This window comes from Lepidochelys olivacea, assembly GCF_965140295.1.
Source record: "Lepidochelys olivacea isolate rLepOli2 genome assembly, chromosome: 3".
NCBI classification, from domain to species: Eukaryota; Metazoa; Chordata; order Testudines; family Cheloniidae; genus Lepidochelys; species Lepidochelys olivacea.
Window position 1 is genome coordinate 147507216 of NC_140413.1, and position 18272 is coordinate 147525487.

Below are 18272 nucleotides of genomic sequence, written 5' to 3' on the forward strand. Positions count from 1 at the left end.
GGTCCTGGTCAAGGGAACGCTGGCACAGGTCCTGGTCGGGGTCCAGGTGCTGGTCCTCGTCCTGGGGATACTGGTACTGCTCCCGCTCAGCCAGGAGCCACTTGTTCTCCCGCCGGCACAGATCGTTGGCACTGCCATGGCCTTCACGATCTGCATCGCCGCAGTCCGGCGCCGACTTCTACTCTGGCTGCTATAGCTACCTGCACCGGGCCCTGGACAGCAGGGACCCTCAGGTGGGCTGGCAATCCCAATGGGGGCCGCCAGGCCATTGGCCCTTCTGGACCCCCTGGGCCTATCAGGAGCGCCAAGGGGCCCCGTCCAAGGCAAGTTACTCGGTACAGCGGTCCTGGTCCCCGCACCGACGCCAGATGGTGCTGGAGCCTACAGTTTCCAGGCCTCCAGCATTCCCCCAGGATAAACGGGAGAGACTGGCACTGAATCCGGTGCCATCCCATGGACTTCTGGCCTGAGCCGGAAGCCCCTCCCATGGGAGAAGGGAAGCAGGAGGACCAACCAGAGGGGGTCGAGCAGCAGCTAACCTCCTCGTCTTCCCCGGATGAGGCAGTGGCAGGTACAGAGGTGTCCGGCCCTCCACCGATAGATCATAGAGCCCACCAGGAATTGCTGCACAGGGTCACCCAGAACTTGGGGTTGCAGGCTGAGGAGATGGTTGAGCAGGAGGATCCCATGGTGCACATTTTGAGCCTCAAGTTCCATCCAGAATAGTGCTACCACTCATTAAGACCATTCAGTCCAACTATAAGCCTATATGGCAGACCCTGGCCTCCAGCGGCCGAGGGAGTGGAACGTAAATACTTTGCCCTTCTAAGGACTATGAGTTCCTGTTCTGCCACCCGAGTCCATGCTGCCTAGTGGTTTCAGCAGTAAATGAAAGGGAGCACTATGAACAGCAGGCCCTGGCTCCTAAGGCCAAGGAGGCGAAACGCCTGGACCTTTTTGGTAGAAAGGTGTACTCATCTGGGGGTCTTCAGCTGAGGATTGCGAACCAGCAGGCCATTCTCAACAGGCACAATTTCAACTCCTGGGCAGCGGTGGGGAAGTTTAAGGACAACCTCCCACAAGGCTCCCAACAGGAGTTCACGGCCCTGGTGGACGAGGGGAGGGCAAGGCAGTAGCCAAGACCTCTCTCCAGGCTTTCCTCGATTCGGCAGATACGGCGGCTAGAACAATTGCGTCGGGGTGGTCATGAGGCAGTTGGCGTGGCTCCACGAGTCAGGCCTGCAGCCTGAGGTACAGAATACACTCCAGGACCTCCCCTTCGAAGGGTCTGGGCTCTTCTTGGACCAGACAGACACAAAGCTGCACAGCCTCAAGGACTCGCGAGTTAGGTTTAAGTCGATGGGTATGCACACCCCGGTGACCCAGAGGAATCCCTTTAAGCCGCAGCCTCCCCCTCAACGCCACTTCCAGCCTCACCATAGGCATGAGCCTTACCGTAGGCGAGGCAGGGATAACTGGCTATGGTGCAACAACAATAGTAACAATAATGCACTGGGCCAGAACAAACCCTAGCCGGGCACTAAGCCAGGCTTTTGGAGGTGTGCTCGAGGACAGCGTACTAGACCAGTCACCGGATCCGTCCCTTGGTTTCCTGAACCGCCCTTCCCGTTTCTCCTGTGCATAGTCCACCATTATGTCAGACTCTTGGGTCTCACACAAGAACGGGTACTCGCTGCAATTCGCCTTCCTCCCCCCTCTTTCACTCCCTCTTTGCCATCCCTCTTCAGGGACCCCTCTCACGAGCATCTCCTAGAGAAGGAAGTCTGCTCACTGATAGAGGCGGTGCCGCACAGCCTAAGGGGGAAGGGGTTCAACTCCCGGTACTCCTCATCCCCAAGGCCAAAGGGGGCCTTCGCCCCATCCTAGACCTGCGCAGGCTCAACAAGTTCCTGGTCAAGGCCATGTTCCGCATGGTCTCTCTGGGCACTATCATCCCTTCCCTGGATCAGGGGGACTGGTACGCTGCCCTTGACATGAAGGACGCGTACTTTCATATCACCATCCACCCAGCACGTCGGCGGTTCCTACGCTTCACCGTGGGCCAAGAACATTACCAGTTTGTGGTTCTCCCATTTGGTCTAGCCGTGGCCCCAAGGGTGTTCACGAAGTGCTTGGCGGTGGTGGCGGCCTTCTTACGGAGGCAGAGAATCCGGGTGTACCCATATCTCGACGACTGACTCCTGGTGGGCCGATCCAAGGCGGAAGTGAAGGGCCATGTGGAGGTGGCCCTGAGATTGTTCAGCAAGGTGGGGCTCCTGGTCAACGTCCCCATGTCCACGCTTGTGCCCATGCAGAGAGTGGAATTCATAGGGGCGGTCCTGGATGCGGTGCAGGCCAGGGCAAGCCTTCCAGTATCCCGATACCGGGCTATCCAACAAGCGGTGGCCTCCCTGCGCCAGTTTCCAATGACAATGGCCAGGTGCTGCCTGCGGTTGCTGGGCCACATGACAGCATGCATGCACGCATGTGATCAGGCATGCCAGACTGAGATTCAGAATTCTGCAGGCCTGGCTCACTGAGGTGTACCGCCCAGGCAGGGACTCCCTGGACTTGGTAGTGACAGCCCCAAGGGATGTGCTGGACTCCCTGCTGTGGTGGCAGTTCCTGCCTGTGGTATGCTCAAAGCACAGTGTATTTCTTAACTAAGTATCCTAAAAGAAAAGTGACTTTCTCAAGGCCACACAGTGAGTCTGTGGCAGAGTCAGGATTCTCAGGTCTTTCTAACTCTCAATCCTGTACTCATTCTTCAAGACCACGCTACCTTATTGCCAGAAGTGTTGAGCGTTCACCACTTCCATTGATTTTAGTTGCAAATGTGAATGCTCAGCATCTCTGGAGATGAAGGCCGAGGGATCTCAAGTGTGCACACCCAGAATATGAGTAGCACACAGTTAGTAGTAGTCTATGAAAATTTGAATTTAGGTGACTTTACCCAGCACCACAGGGGCCAGGGATAGAACCCAGTTCTTCCTGGTATCAAACTGTGCTAACCAGATTTTTTTCTTCCTGCTTCATTTACTACACACCTACCAACTTTAAAAAGGAAAGGTCCTACAAACAGCCTCATTCGCCACACCGCCTTGATTCATTTTCTGAGTACCATCCATCCTGCATTAGGAGGCAGAATAAAGGTTTCATGGAAATCCCTAAATCTGGTATTTCCAAATTTGAGTGCTTGAATTTGCAGTATTAGCATGTTTAATGTTGTAACTTGTAAGTTCTTCTCTAGGGTTTTTGAAAAGACAAATATTGTGCAACTGTTACACCCTCCCACCACACCACTCCATCAGCAGGGCTTGAACCCCAGAGTCTCTGCAACACAAACACTAGCACTTGACCTAAAAGGTGAATTGCCCTAGTAGGGAGCGCAAGTAGACTGTTATCCTTTGTAGACATGTGAATAGAGAAACATGCATAATACACTGAGTGTATTATATATGTTTGAGTAGCCCCATTTTACAGACAAGACAGCGGCATACTCAACAGCACTGCCCCTCAGAAATAATCTGCCAAATCTAAATAGATGAGACTTGAATCTGCCCTATTAGAGATCTTGGTTTTATTCCAAGCTTGTGTAACCTCTCAGTGGGGTAAGATACCTTATCCAATAAGGTTTGTAAAGGGCACAAAAGTATTAACACCAGTCAGTGTGACTAGAAGAAAGGACTTGAATTCATGGTCTCCTGGCTTCTAATCCAAACTGAGAAACTAGGGCGCTCCATGTGCCCTAGTTTCTCAGTTTGGATTAGAAGCCAGGAGACCATGAATTCAAGTCCTTTCTTCTAGTCACACTAGAAATCACACATAAAATGTTCAGGGGTTTTCACATCCACCCAGGAATAAGTTGTATTGAGCAACACACTACCAGAAAATAGCAGTTTTCAGCAGCTCCATAACTTACCCACAGCAGAAGGAATGGCCATGGGGTCAGCCAACGCTTACCTTTACCTCAGGACTCTCCCACTGCTGCAAACCATGGTGAATCCAGAGATCTTTTTCAAAAAGGTGGGGGGAGGGGGAAATAATGGGAAGGTTTTTTTATAATGGAAAATATAGAGTTGCTATTGCTCCCTCTACAATTAATATTATATAGGTTGCTGCTGCTGTTATGATGTTAAAATAGTCTTTCAGTGTTTTGGTGATGACTGCAATTTTATGTTTTATTTGTAGACTCATCTTAAGCACAGTTAGCTACAAGTACCGCATGTGTCTTGCCTGTAAAGTCTCTTTTTGGCAAAGCTTGTTAATAGGCACCTCTGTTTGTGAAATACCCAAATATTAAGCTGCATGTGGTATTGATTTAATGACAACTCTTTCAACTAGAAATTTATCTTAAGTTTTCCTGAGGTTTAAATATGTTCTGGCAGGTTCATTCTAGATTAACTGGCTCTTAAAAAAAAAAAATTAAAAAAATCTATATCGCAGAAGATCACGTGTTCCCGATAAAAGTGAAATGTTTAATAAATAAGCAGATGACCACTTAAATATCACTTAATCATTTAGAAACCTCATCTTGAAACAGGTCTTTGCAACCCAAGCAGATCACTCAGTCATGTCCTGCATCATTTTCTGGGGAGGAGCAAAGTGATCCAGATATCCTTGAAATTGTAAATTGGACACTTTTCATTAATTTCCCTAATTGCGTTTTCCCCTGTAATACAGAGAAGGAAAAGTCCTTCATGAACAGGGCGAAGGTATTCAGACATTATTCATAAGGGTCAGAGTTACAATACTACTGAAACTATTACTCTGAGCGACTTTTATTTATATTTGTATTCTTTGTGTAGAATTACCATGGCATTTACAATTAATATTTTTTATAAAAGAATATTGAAGGAAACTCATCACTTCAGTGCATGATGAGATTTTAATATACGTATGTCTTGTTCATGTCTGAATTAGAACACGATACACATTAACATTTGTATTCTGCTATTTTCATTAGATAACTTTTTCTTATGTTTTTAAAAACCTAACAGAACATTTTTTTCTTAATGAGGACTTAGGTATATCTCATCTTTGTAGTTTCAAGTGACGTTTTTTTACTGTTGTTTCATAATTTTTACATAGAACCTTTCATCCAGAAAGATCAATCCTAATCATTTTTCAAATACAGGAGTGACTTCATCTACTGATGAAATGCAGCCACATCTGCCGTGAAACAGTTGGTTTGTTACATCAGTAGTTCCCAGCTGTGGATGGCAACTAGTTTGAGTCACCATCTAGTTCTTGTGAGAGTCATCATCTGGTTGAGTGTTTCTTATATTTTATATTTAAATAGTAAAGGTATTTTATTTGATCCAGAGGACCTCTGAGATGTGTGAAGAAATAAATAGTACCAACCAAAATTTTTAGGTTAGGTAAGGGAAGGCAGAAAAGAGAGAGAAAGCGATTATCCCTTTTAGTCCAAGCAGCTCAGAGTCTATGTAGAATCAGTGGAGTAAGGGAACAGAAGACATAAAGGAAAGGAAAAGAAAATGAGCTGTCTTTTGTTACGTATTTATACAGTGCATAGCACAATGGGACTGAGACAGGAAAGCTCTACCAAAAATTACCACTGTTTAAAAATACTTTTAAAATTAAATTTAGCAGTACTGGTTTCTCTGTGAATTGGTTCTCATACACAACACAGTAGATCTACCAGTCTGGAGAACTGTAGGCTGACTACACCGGTCTGAGCCCACAAGGGGAAGAGTTTGGGTGCCTCTGTCTCTCTTTATAATAAAGGCTGGTAACTGCATCACAAGCTACAATATTCTGTCTTTGTGTTTACTAGAAGAAGCTGACATAATGCTGGCTGCTGGAAAGTTTTGGGACCCTTGTGTTTTTCAGGCAGCTTTTCCTTTCTGCTTTCTTCCTTGCACATTAGTTTCAGACCCACAGAACTCAGTGAGGGGGAAGTTTGTGGTCAGCACAGCTTCTGATGACATGGCACTACTGTCTTCCTTGGCTTTCTTTACCTGAAGAAGAGACTCCTTATGAATGTCTTCTAACAAGAATTCCTTCTCCCCTTGGAGGAGACAGTGTCTTACTTGTTCTGAGTCTTATTCCGCAGCTGACAGTGGGGGAAGTGTGTGAGTGTTGGTGATCTGAACATAGAAGCTAATTGGCATTAGAACTATCAAAACCTACCCTAAGTTCCTGAGTGGTGGTTGGTCTTCACACTTGACTTTAGAGATCTGTACACAAATATATTTGATAGTTTCCAGTGCTTAAACTCTAAACAATCTATTGAAGTTTGTGCATCTATGTCTCCAAAACTCTTTGCCTAGTGAACTGCCTCTGTGGTCTCAGATGGGCATGTTGAGTTCAATAGTTCTCTGGTGCAGTTGATAGACTTTTTCTTAAAACAAAATTTATAAGACTGGGGTCACTGTCCTACAGTGATGGTACTTTATAACTTAGGGCAGCCGGTGAAAAAACATTGTGTAAACTGAAACTGCAGTGGGAACTGAGAGAGAATGTAATTACACAAATGAAGAATTTTACCAGGACACCAGCATTAACATCCTCACTCTTATAAATGGTGCCATGGGATCTTTACCATAGTTGGTCATAGCCTTGGGAAAGCAGACTTATCTGAAATGTAAAAATGACAGCACAGTGCATCAATATCATATTGGTGCACTGGTTCAATAATATTTCAAAGGATAGAGTGCTGTCTATTGAATCAAAACAGCATCCTGCTACCCCCTGCATTTTACTTTGCATTGTACAAACACTAAAATATATCTGAACTATTTCCTTAAGGCAGAGAATGCTTAACAAGATTACCACATTAATCTTTGATGTGAGTATGAGTAATTTCTCCCAAAACTTCACCCAAAGGATAATTTTATAAATAAAGTTAATCAGTGCTGTAATATGTATATACATTTGCAATATGTAAATACTATAAATATACAGAAAAATCCCAATCTATGCTACAGTTTCTTCAATCAGCATGAATATGTTGATATTATTCTTCACATACACATACTTTGTGGATTCCAGTTATTTTTTTACCAAACAGTATATTACTTCCTATATCTATGGTGATGTCATAAGATTAAATATTTTCTGTACTATATGGATGACACCTAAATCTTTTCTCTACCTCTGTTATATCTACCCCCAGTGTAGTCTCATTTCTGTTTACTTTTTTGACATCCCTTTACATCAAGCTCAAAATAGTAAAAACGAGAATTTAACATCTTCCCCCCCCAATCCTTCTCAAATAAATAATATATAATATCTCATGGTTTAATATGCTGGAGAAAAGATGCAGAAGCCTTTGCCTAATTCACTGTGGATATTGTGGAGTCCTTACTTTATTTGCTGAACATTTTATTTCTAAATGGCTTTCATGGGCTCTGTTTCTTTCTCACCACAGAGTATAGTACACAGTAGTAGATTATCTAAAAGCACTAGATTGTCAATTTACAGGTAGCCTTGATTAAGGAATGGGATGTTGCAAAACTGCCCCAGAGTAGCCCGGGAAAGAAATTGTGCTCGTCACTGTCAGAGACACAATTACTTCCTTGTCCCCCTTTCTCCTGGAAGGTAGTAATTTTCAGGGGTATTTTTAGCAATACTAGGTGATTAAAATCTCACTTCTCTTTTATATAAAAACTAAAGTTAATTGTGCCGTGTCCCTTGTAGCTTTCACATTTCCCACCTTGAATGCTTAACCTTGTAACTTTAATGTTCTCAAAGTAGTTTTCTTTATGGAATAGGAAAATGTGTGTATGTGTACTTATATAAAAGTGTACATATGTTTGAACTTAGATTTAGAGCCAGTCCTTCAAAGATTCACACACATGCATACCTTTAAATGTGTGCAAGTTCCATGGATTTCAGTGGGACTGGTCACATACTTAAAAGTTAAACATATGTGTAGTATTGGGCCTAAATAATAAACCGTACAATTAAATATCTGTGGTATAAAAAGTCGAAGATCCATGTGGGATCCGGGCCTTAGGTAGTAAACTTCTCAAGGCAAGGATTAAGTCTTCCTCTGTACAACACAGTGCCCACCGGAACTCTGCAAAAACCCCTTAAATTTGATCGTGAGGCTTTAGAGCAAACGGTTTAGAAATCTGTCAGTATCCAGCTAGTAAGAAATGTTCAATTAATTGTTAATTCTTTACCCTTGTGTGATGATGCTTTTTATTTTATTTTAAACTAAGCATCAATATAAAAATGCCAAAAGTGATTTTGTTCATGTCACACACATTCTCAAAATGACACTGTGGAGGGAAAAATCTAGTAATGTGTATTGCTATCATTCTTCTAATAAATCTTAAAAAAAAATACTAAACATTATAACAAAAGTTGCAGAATTTAGTCAATAGTTAAAATTTTATTTATAATTTTACGGTAGTTTTTGTATAACAGTGCTTTTTCCCCCCACACTCATTATACATTGGTATAAATCTTAACATACAATGGTGCTTTTAAAATAAAAACCCTACTTGACTTTTTGTTTTCTGGTCTTACCTATACAGAGGTGTATCATCACAAATCTATAGAAAGCATGGGATTGAAATAAATAAAATATATATGTAATCTACATTCTTCATGAAGACTTCTATGGTGCGATTGTCCTCTGGATTTTAATTTGTTTACACTGATTGTTTCCTGAATGTTCATTGGTAATAAAACAATACTATCTGTATTTCCAGTGTTCGAGCTTCATCCTTCATGAATGAGAAGTTTAATATTGTCAGTCTGCATTTACATAATTTAGTACTCCTAACTGGGCTTACTGATGCATTTCACAGTCATTGATGCAGAACCCTTAGCCAGATACTTTGCTCTGGAATGTGTTTGATAATCTTTTGAGGCAGTGTTTCCTATTGCTTTGCATTTAGAAATCATTCTTGCCATCTCAGGTCTTCGCACTGTATACTGTACAATTGATGCTGGAAAATGTCATCAAAGTGTAGTGTAGACATACACAAAAACAATCACAAAGAGATTGAGCACTGTTCCAATTATCCCCAACATGGCTAAAATAGATTCTTCTTTTTCTTCATTCTCCTCTTGCTTTTTTACATCTTCTAGTGTTGTGATGGCAGAGGTCCCCATTTTTTCTGCAGTTATCTTCACTGGTATTCTGACAGCTAGCTAGAAAAAGAAAAAATGATAAATCTAGCCCTTTTTGATCAAATAGTTTTGACATTTTCAAAAAAAATTGTGCACTGCAGCTGTATACTAAAGATCTTTTGTTTTCTTAATGCTCTGTTATGTCTGGCTCATTTTTTGTTTTCTTTGTGTGGCTATATTCTTATTTTAAGTAGTATTTGTTTTGTAGCTGTGGAATTAGGCATGATGTAAAATGGCTCGGGTTTGTTGTTGCATGCCAATTTAATGTTTTGTCATAAAAGCTGTTTTTAATTTGGCCTTAGCCTATTTATCTTATTCCTTGTGAAATAAAAATTGAACACAAGCAAGTAATGGTCATATAATTGAAAATGACTGAAATAGCATTTGTGATTTCTTAGCTATTGTTGAACATTGAATGTCACGGTACAATAACAACTGAAGATACACTTATTTGTTTAGTGATTTGTAGTGTAGAAATGTCATAATATAATTCTGCAGCCTTTATAGCTATGCGTACAAATAGCAGTTACAGGTAAGGCATTTTTTAATCTACCAGCTTTTGGCCATTTGTGCAGCAGTAAATATTGAACAAAAAATGCAGATTCAGTTTTCAAAGATGATATTCTTACTATACTATGCCCAGAGATCATACTTTTGATAATGTTGTAAAATATTAAGAATTTGAGGATTTCTTACATATGATAATGTACAATCTTTCCATTTTTTGTTGTAAAATATAAGGCACCGGTAACCCCCGCTGTGTAGTTCTGTTTATGTTCTTAATGTATGTGCAAACAAGTACCTTCTTCAAGCATTTTTCTAAAAGATTACTTTCCTTTTTGGATTAGGTACTGGATGCTGTTTATCTGCTATGTTCTAGCATTCCTGATGAAGAATTTCTGCTCTTACTAAAATGTGGTTTTAATCTTTCTAGTAGTCCAAATGACCCTTATTTACTTACTTAAGATTCAGAATAACATTTTAGAGTATAATTACATTTACCTCTGAAGATGTTTTTATTCATTAAAGATAAACACATTGCTGCTGAGAATCAAATTAAATTAAGTCATCAACCCATAACATAACATTGCTTAGATAACAGTAAAAAAGAAAATGTTCCTTACCCTACATTGCATCAGGAATAAAATGTCATCAGACATGCTTTTTAGTCCTCGATTCAGTGACAAACCAACCTTTTATCTTCATGGAGGGCTGCTCTTTTCATTTAAAGAGAGAGAGAGAGAGAGAGATCCTATATGAACATGAACAATTTTTGATAAAGAAGTTAAAGCTGTGGAAGTGATGGTATTACAAGATCTTCCAAAAATACTGACTGGCTTTATCTTTCTGTAATCCATTGAAGCTAAACATAGTTTAAAACAAACAAACAAACAAACCCTTTCAATATTGACACAAACTGTACATTATTATCTTAATTAAATTTGAGCTTTTCCTTAGATGATATATATTTTATTCACAAGCAAGTAATACATGCCATTTGGGTTTAATTAAAAAAAAATTAGATAAGCTCCTGCTTTTGTTTAGGTATATGTAGTTTTCTTGACTTTCACTTCAAAAATGAGCCTTTAATCTGCTCTGCTTCTCACCAGCCCTCTGAAGACGCTTTTTCACGTTGACACGCAAGAACTCCAAATTCAGTAAACTGTATATTCAATTACACTATGTAATTTTAGTCCAGACTTCGAAAAAGGATGAAAAATATCTGTTTTATTGGCAGTAGTGTTCGGACTGTCATAGACCTGCACTCAAAGCCTCTGAAAATAATTCCAAGATATTCTTCAAAGCATTGCATAACTTAGCAGCCAGTCAGCTCTGAGAAGTGGATAGACAGTGGCTTTGGTTGCATACTGTAGTGAGCTGTGACATTGATTAAACATGCACTTGGCACTTGCTGAATAAAGAAGGAACTACAAACCACCCTTGCAGACAGTACGTTGCATAACAATGTGATGGCTCTGCTGTTTCATTGTCAGGCCAGGCACATTTTACTTCTGTAACAGTGAAATTGTGCTGCTGTACAGAGGGGAAAAGAGTTAGCTGTACTTCAGGGTTTTCTGATGAAGTGCTTCATGACACAGTTGCATTAAGGCATTCGAGCTGAAACAGTGTTTCTGCCTTTTGTGTTTTGATGCTTGCTTTGACAGGCTATAGTTTCAAACAGTAATTACTACTTTTAATGCTCTCCCCTTTTTATTCCCCACCCAAAGAATTCAGGTCACAATGTGTATGTCATCAAGACTGTTTAGTGGAAAAATGTTCCTGTTCAGCTTTTTATGGGAAGCAATAATTAGAATCCCGGTGTATGAATTAGACATGTATTAATTGTCTGGCACTTTCCAGCTTGGAAAAGATATAATGAGGGTGGGATGTGATAGAGGTCTTTAAAATCATGACTGGTGTGGAGAAAGTAAATAAGGAATTGTTATTTAAGAACTAGGGATCACCAAATGAAATTAGTAGGCAGCAGGTTTGAAACAAACAAAAGGAAGTATTTATTCACACAGTGCACAGTCAACCTGTGGAACTCTTTGGCAGAGGGTGTTGTGAAGGCCAAGACTATAACACGGTTCAAAAAAGAAAGGTCCATCAATGGCTATTAGCCATAATGGGCAGGGTTGGTGTCCCTACCCTTTGTTTGCCAGAAGCTGGGAATGGGCAAAAGGGATGGATCACTTGATTACCTGCTCTGTTCATTCCCTCTGAAACATCTGGCATTGGCCACTGTTGGAAGACAGAATACTGGATTAGACGGACCTCTGGTCTGACCCAGTATGGCTGTTCTTATGTGACTTTTGCTTGCTCCATTTTAGGAGCACTTTGAAGTCTTATTGCCACAAATTCAGAAAAAAACCTCAATAATTTTTGTTTTTTTTGCAAGAGGCCACTGTTCAGAAATATTTGATTATTCACTTACATGTTATGTGGAGGAGATTATCCAAGTAAATGTGTTTTGGCTTGTATGATGTTGTTTATCTATTTCCGTGACTGGATACAAATTTATCTTTACTGTGAATATCATTTGTTTGAAGGTTTCTCCCAAAACAAATTCTTTAAAATGGTTCATTTTCACAAAGCTTGATTTGTGGACTAAAATATATAGATAAAATCAGAAGGCTTATGCAGCATACAAAGAAAATAATTCTAATTTAAGGGTAAATATCATAATACTGTGGGAATAATGTGACTAGAAATCTCAGTATACTTGAGTTTCCCTGATCTAAAGCAACATGTTATAGAAATTCCTGAAAAAGCATTTATCCTTCTCCAGTTTTCATTTGCATTCCTTGCATTTGCATGGTAATTTTTATTTTACTCTTGACTTTTTTAAATCAATTTTTATTTAAAACACATGTTGCTGGTAGTTTACTTTCTTTGCATTTTGTAATCTTAAAATGCTAACATGTTTACTTGTTTCTTTAATTTCTCATTGTGTCAGATTTTACATAGAGATTTTTTTCTTAGAAATTTCACACTATAATTGCTCATCAAGGCTGGAAAAAAAAAGTAAGTCTAGGGCCTCACTGGTAGCCTTTCTGTGAGAAAACACAAACTCAGATACAAAATTGATAAGCAAATAGCCAGGATAAATTTGTAGCCAACACCAGGTTCCAGTATTGAATTTCCACAGGTCAGAAACATGCTTTAACCAGGCTTCAGCAGGATTTGCAGTTTGATGTCAGTGGGACTTACGCTCCTAAATCATGTAGGTGATTCTGAAAATCCCAACCTAAGGCTCCTACAGCCATATTTAAATGTCTAACTTTAGGCTTCTAACCTTGAAAATTTTGGCATGTGTGCACACACACGCACACACACATTCTGTCTCACACATACTCTCAGCCACACTTGTGCTTCAGTTGAAAACACTACCTGTGCCAACTGGAGGGCTTCTCCCATCAGCCTAGATGCTCCATCTCCCCATCAACCTAGCACTGTCTGCACCGGGGTTAGGTCAGTGTAACTGCATCGCTCGGGGTGTGGATTTTTCACACCCCAGAGTGACATAGTTATACCAACCTATTTTCCTAGTGTAGAAGATGCCAAAGACTGTATGCCATTTAGGCAAGTATTTAATAAAAAACAAAATTTTATCCCCTAATTCAGCAAACATGTGGGTGCATATGTTTAAGCCTGAGGAGTCCCAGTGAAGTCAGTGTACAGTGTATCTATGCAAAATTACAAATTGCTCAAGTGTATGTAGGATCAGGGCCTTAATTTTCAATCTTTTGTTCTTTGCCTATAGCAATTTTGGAACATTAAAACAGGAGACATCCCTCTTGCCTCCCCTTCCCCCCATATGAGTGTTTAACAAAACAAAAACCCCCACGGTATTTATAACTTAGCTGATTATAAACCTTAATCTGAAGTTGCATTAAAACAGTTTCAAACAATTTTACAAAATGCCCAGTGAATTAAACGCTCCCCCCTTTTTTAGGTTACTGACCAGTTATAATGTACTTTGTGGAGTTCATTACTAGTCCCCAGTCTTTGTGTATGGTATGGTATGGATTTGTTAAAATCACAAACCTCTGTAATTAATTCTTCTAGTAAGTCCAAATGTTCTAATAAGATTTTCATTTATTTTGATATATAATAAGCACATATCCAGTAGTTCTTGAAATTTTTACATTAAAGAACTATCAACAAATGTGATTAAAAAGACAATAAACTGAATGAAGAGGTGTCAGCTTGCTGACTTAAGGTTTAAACTTTGCATTTGTGACTTGAGTGCTTGACTTCTCAATCCTAAAGTTTTGTTAATGCATGTTAAGTTTATCCTGATGATGCCTCACCATTGCTGTCCTTGACTGAAGACTGCTGATTCCTAAGTATCCAAGAAAATGCTTGATATTTATTTGGAAATGTGTGTATCAAAAAGTTAGAAATTAGAATTCCCACACATGATGATATACCACCAAACTACTTGGTAGCGGTTAAATGAATCCCCAATAAGCAGTGTACATGTTAATGCTATTCTTTTTTTAAGAAGTAGTCACCTATCCTTCACTATAATTGTGCCAAAATAATGTTCTTGGGAGGCGTCCCAATAAAAGAGAAATCCCAGTTCAAGATGTTGTAATTAATACAGGATTTTTCATTCTTAACTATTTTACAAATTATACATATTATAACACAGAACTGGAGATACTTCCACTGTGGAGTACAGCTGTCAGAAGACACACAGGATGCTGTACGAAAATGTGTGCTTGAGACACATTGTACCTTGACACCAGGACAAGACTTTATTCTAGAAAAATGCAGTGTAGGCTCGTTAGCATCCAGTGGAGATTGGCTGACTTAAATCAATGGCTTAAATAATTGGGTTTACATTTGTACTTTTTAGTTATTTGCCTAAAAAGAAGCTGATTGGTTGGTAACCATTAAAATGTTGCTATGCCCTAAATGTAGCCTTTATACTAAACTTGATACTTTTTTTCCTAACCAGGAAGTTACACTATATCTATATATATTCATTGAAGCAATTATATAGCGAACATACATTTACTCAGATTTTTAATTTTTACATTTGTTTATACGTTAGAAAATGATGAATGATACATTTCTGATTTACTAGAGAATACATTTTTAGTGATGATTTGTATCACTCTTTGGATGGAAACTGGAATTCAAGTAAATGCACAAACAGCATTTTTAAATTGTTTATATTAGTTAAACCTACTTTACATATTCAAGATACAAAACATGTTTTGATAAACTTGTTTCCTTATGTATTTAAAACTCTTTTTTTAAGCAAAAGCAATACTTGTGAATTGAATGTGTTGTTTCTGGTGGTCCTATCCTTCAGATCTAGTAAATTTCATCCTCTCTCACCTAGTTTTTATGTATAGATTGGAAGAAGAAAACAAACTGCTGCTTTCTTATTTCCCAATATGTTTAATTTTGAATGAACTAGTCATTTAACTGAACTAACTGAATAAAACGAAGTAAAGAAAAATATTCTCCCTGCACCTGCAGAAGAGGCTGCTGCTATCTAAAGCTAGTTTAGTATTTCAACAAACTCTGCTTCCAGATGCTTGCCAGTGACTTCCACTAGTTCAGTGTTTTGACTAACTGCATAGTACTTATGGTATTTACTTTCAGGATAAAGGGCTAAAACATCACTACCGAAACATGAGCATGTGACTCCAGAAGAAGCCAGTATTTCACACCTGATGGTTAGGCCTCTAAGCTCTCTCTTTTAGTATAGGCCAGACGTTCCTTTGCTGCTATGTAATAACTTTTCTTTTTCACTTGTTTCTTTATCCTCAAAGTGCTTCTGACAGATTAGGACCCTTTTTTCCAGTTTCTTTCCTCTTGTATGTCCTGAGACTCTCCATCCATCATGAAGCCCTTTGAAACATTAGAGCTAGGATAGAGGGGAAGTACGTTGATTAACCTGTGCAATGCTGCTTTCTGATCATCCAAGCTACTTGAGGATACCTATAATACTTCATTTTCAAAGGCCTGTATAAACATTTGTCCTTACCTGGTAGAAGTTGATTTTTTTGCTTTTCAATGGTGGAGGGGAGTGAAATTGTTTTAATATGCAGATCTTATTTAGAGTTAAGGAAGGATTTAAAAAAAAGTCACGGTGCTGATTTAACATAGTCCATATAAAAGATTCAAGGTCAGCAGCAGAACTTTATGCAATACTGCCAAGTATAAACCATGACAGACAAGTAAATCCATCAGCTACTGAGCAAATAACCAGCTAATTAGGATGTATCAACAGAGAGCAGCAAATGACTAGCACAGTGGTTCTCAATTTTTTTTTCATGGACCACTTGAAAATTGCTGAGGGTCTTGGCAGACCACTTAATGATCTTTCCAAATGTTATTTATACCATTGCTAACTATTGTAAAGCACTTCAGATAAAAGTGGTATATAAAAAAAACTTAATAATAATTAACCTTTTTTTGTTCTACAAATAAAAGCACACAACTCATATTTTAATATCAGTAGTCTCTCCCACACCGGGCTGGGAAGGAGGGGGGATGTCTCTCTCTCCCCTGCCACAGCAGCCCCTGAGCTGGGGCTGGGAAGGAGCGGGGTTCTCTCCCCGGCAGCCACAGCCCTGGAGCTGGAGAAAGTCGCCTCTTTCTCTGGCTGCTGCAGCCCTGCCTGTCCCAAATTTCCCCTACCCCCTCTTCTCACCCCACTGCCCCCTCACCTATCTACTATTTCCCCCATCTCACCTCACTGCCCCCTATCACCTATTCCCCCAAGGCCACCACCTCACCTTACATGTGCATCTTCGGGGTCCAGGCACATAATTAGTGGAGCCACACCTGCATGGCTCCACTAATTAGGTGGGTGGCCCTTTATTCTCCTGTGTGCGGCTGCCCAGGCTCTTACCTTAGAAGGAACTATCCGCGGACCACCTGAATGGAGCTTGCGGACCACTAGTAGTCCACGGACCACAGTTTTTGAGAGCCTCATAATTCCTTAGTATGTTTGTTACCATGTACAAGCTCTCTCAGCAGTTCTTTTACTTTTTACCATTTGTGCTGAAACTGAGACTGTGTCTTTGTGAATTCTGAAATGTGACTGGAAAGAGGAGCAACGTAAATTTAGTCTGGATTTATACGTTTACATTTGCTGGCATTTAGAACGAGAAAAAATGTTATGAAATTGTATATGTAATAATGACAGTGAATTTAGGAATGTTTTGTAGGGAACAAGAATAAAAATCACTATTTTAAGTGCACAGGTTATGCAGTTGTACACATTTTATGATGCAGGTATCCAAAATGTAATTCGTCTGTTCTTTCCATATAAACAAAGTTAAAAGCCTCTAAGTAAAACGTAGACAGTTCAACAGGGGTTGATCCTAAGAGCCTTGCAAATCTTGTTGATTATAGATCAACATTAGCAGTGTATTGGGAGTGGACCTGAGGCAATACTACCCTCCGACGACCTCTCTTCCTTCCCCTTAGACCACAGAGTGCTGAAATACTCTTTTTTGTGACCTGTTGGGATATGCTTCTAATCTCCGGTTGCCTGCCACGTTAAATCTTTCACTTGTCCTTCACACCTGTTTTGACGACTCTAGCACATCCAGGCAGTGGAGAGCTGGAGCCGGTTGTTAAATTTAGAAGCCCGAGGGACAACCAGTTCTAAAAGGGCTTCTAAATTTAACAACCAGCCAAAAGTGGCGCCTTAGGCACCACCTCCATGGGTGCTCCGCGGCTGGAGCACCCATGGGGAAAATTTGGTGGGTGCAGAGCACCCACGGGCAGGTCCTCACCCAGCCCCAGCTCACCTCACCTCTGCTCTGCCTCCGCCTTCTCCCCTGAACACGCCGCCCCACTCTGCTTCCCCCCCCACACACACACCCAGCTTCCCATAAATCAGCTGTTCGCGTGGGAACCCTGGGAGGGCTGAGAAGCAGGCGGCAGCTTCGTGCTCAGGCCTGCGGAGGCAGAGCAGAGGTGAGCTGGGGCGGGGGGGGCTCGAGGAGGGCTGCCCACGCTGCAGCAGGTAACCCAGGGGAGGGGGGCACAGGGGAACCGCTCCCTGCCCCAGCTCACCTGGGCCTGAGTGCGAAGGTGCCGCTTACTTCTCAGCCCTCCCCGGATTCCTGCATGAACAGCTGATCCACGGGAAGCCGGGGGTGGGGGGTGGAGAAGCAGAGCGGGGCAGCACGTTCAGGGGAGGAGGCGGAGTGGAGGTGAGCTGGAGCCAGGCGCAGGGTGGGGAGCTGCCGGTGGGTGCTCTGCACCCACCAAATTTTCCCCGTGGGTGCTCCAGCTCCGGAGCACCCAGGGAGTCAGTGCCTAAGGCGCCACTTTTGATGTGATCGGTGGAGGGAGCAGCCGCTCCCCCTGCTCCCCTCCCCCAGCTATGCTACCCCGCCTCTAGGAGCCAGAGCGATCTCCTGGATGTTTCCTGGGAGCCGCCCCAGGTAAGCACCGCTGGGACTCACCACCTCGCCCCCCAGCAGGTCCCTCTGGCTCTTAGGGGCAGGGGGCAGTGGGCATCCACTGTGGTGGCCCACAAGACCCTCCTGTCCGGTTCTGGGGGTAGTCAGGGGACAGGGGAGGGGGGGTGAATGGAGCAGAGGTCCAGGGGTGGGTGGTGTCAAGGAACGCGGGGGGTTAGATGGGGCAGGAGTCGCGGGGGGCGGGAGTGGGCCACGACC

At 41.5% G+C, this 18272-nt stretch overlaps 1 protein-coding gene and 1 long non-coding RNA gene across 2 annotated transcripts in view; one reads left to right on the forward strand and one right to left on the reverse strand.

The window, feature by feature from the left end:
• Positions 1 to 18272, forward strand: part of BIRC6 (baculoviral IAP repeat containing 6) — a gene marked incomplete at its 5' end in the record, with an annotated part of 315285 nt that overhangs the window by 225227 nt on the left and 71786 nt on the right.
• LOC311518440 lies at positions 9116 to 10982 on the reverse strand. Its single transcript, XR_014710990.1, has 3 exons — positions 10716 to 10982; positions 10233 to 10320; positions 9116 to 9125 (listed from the first exon to the last, which is right to left on the reverse strand). It is a non-coding gene; the product is annotated as an uncharacterized lncRNA (long non-coding RNA).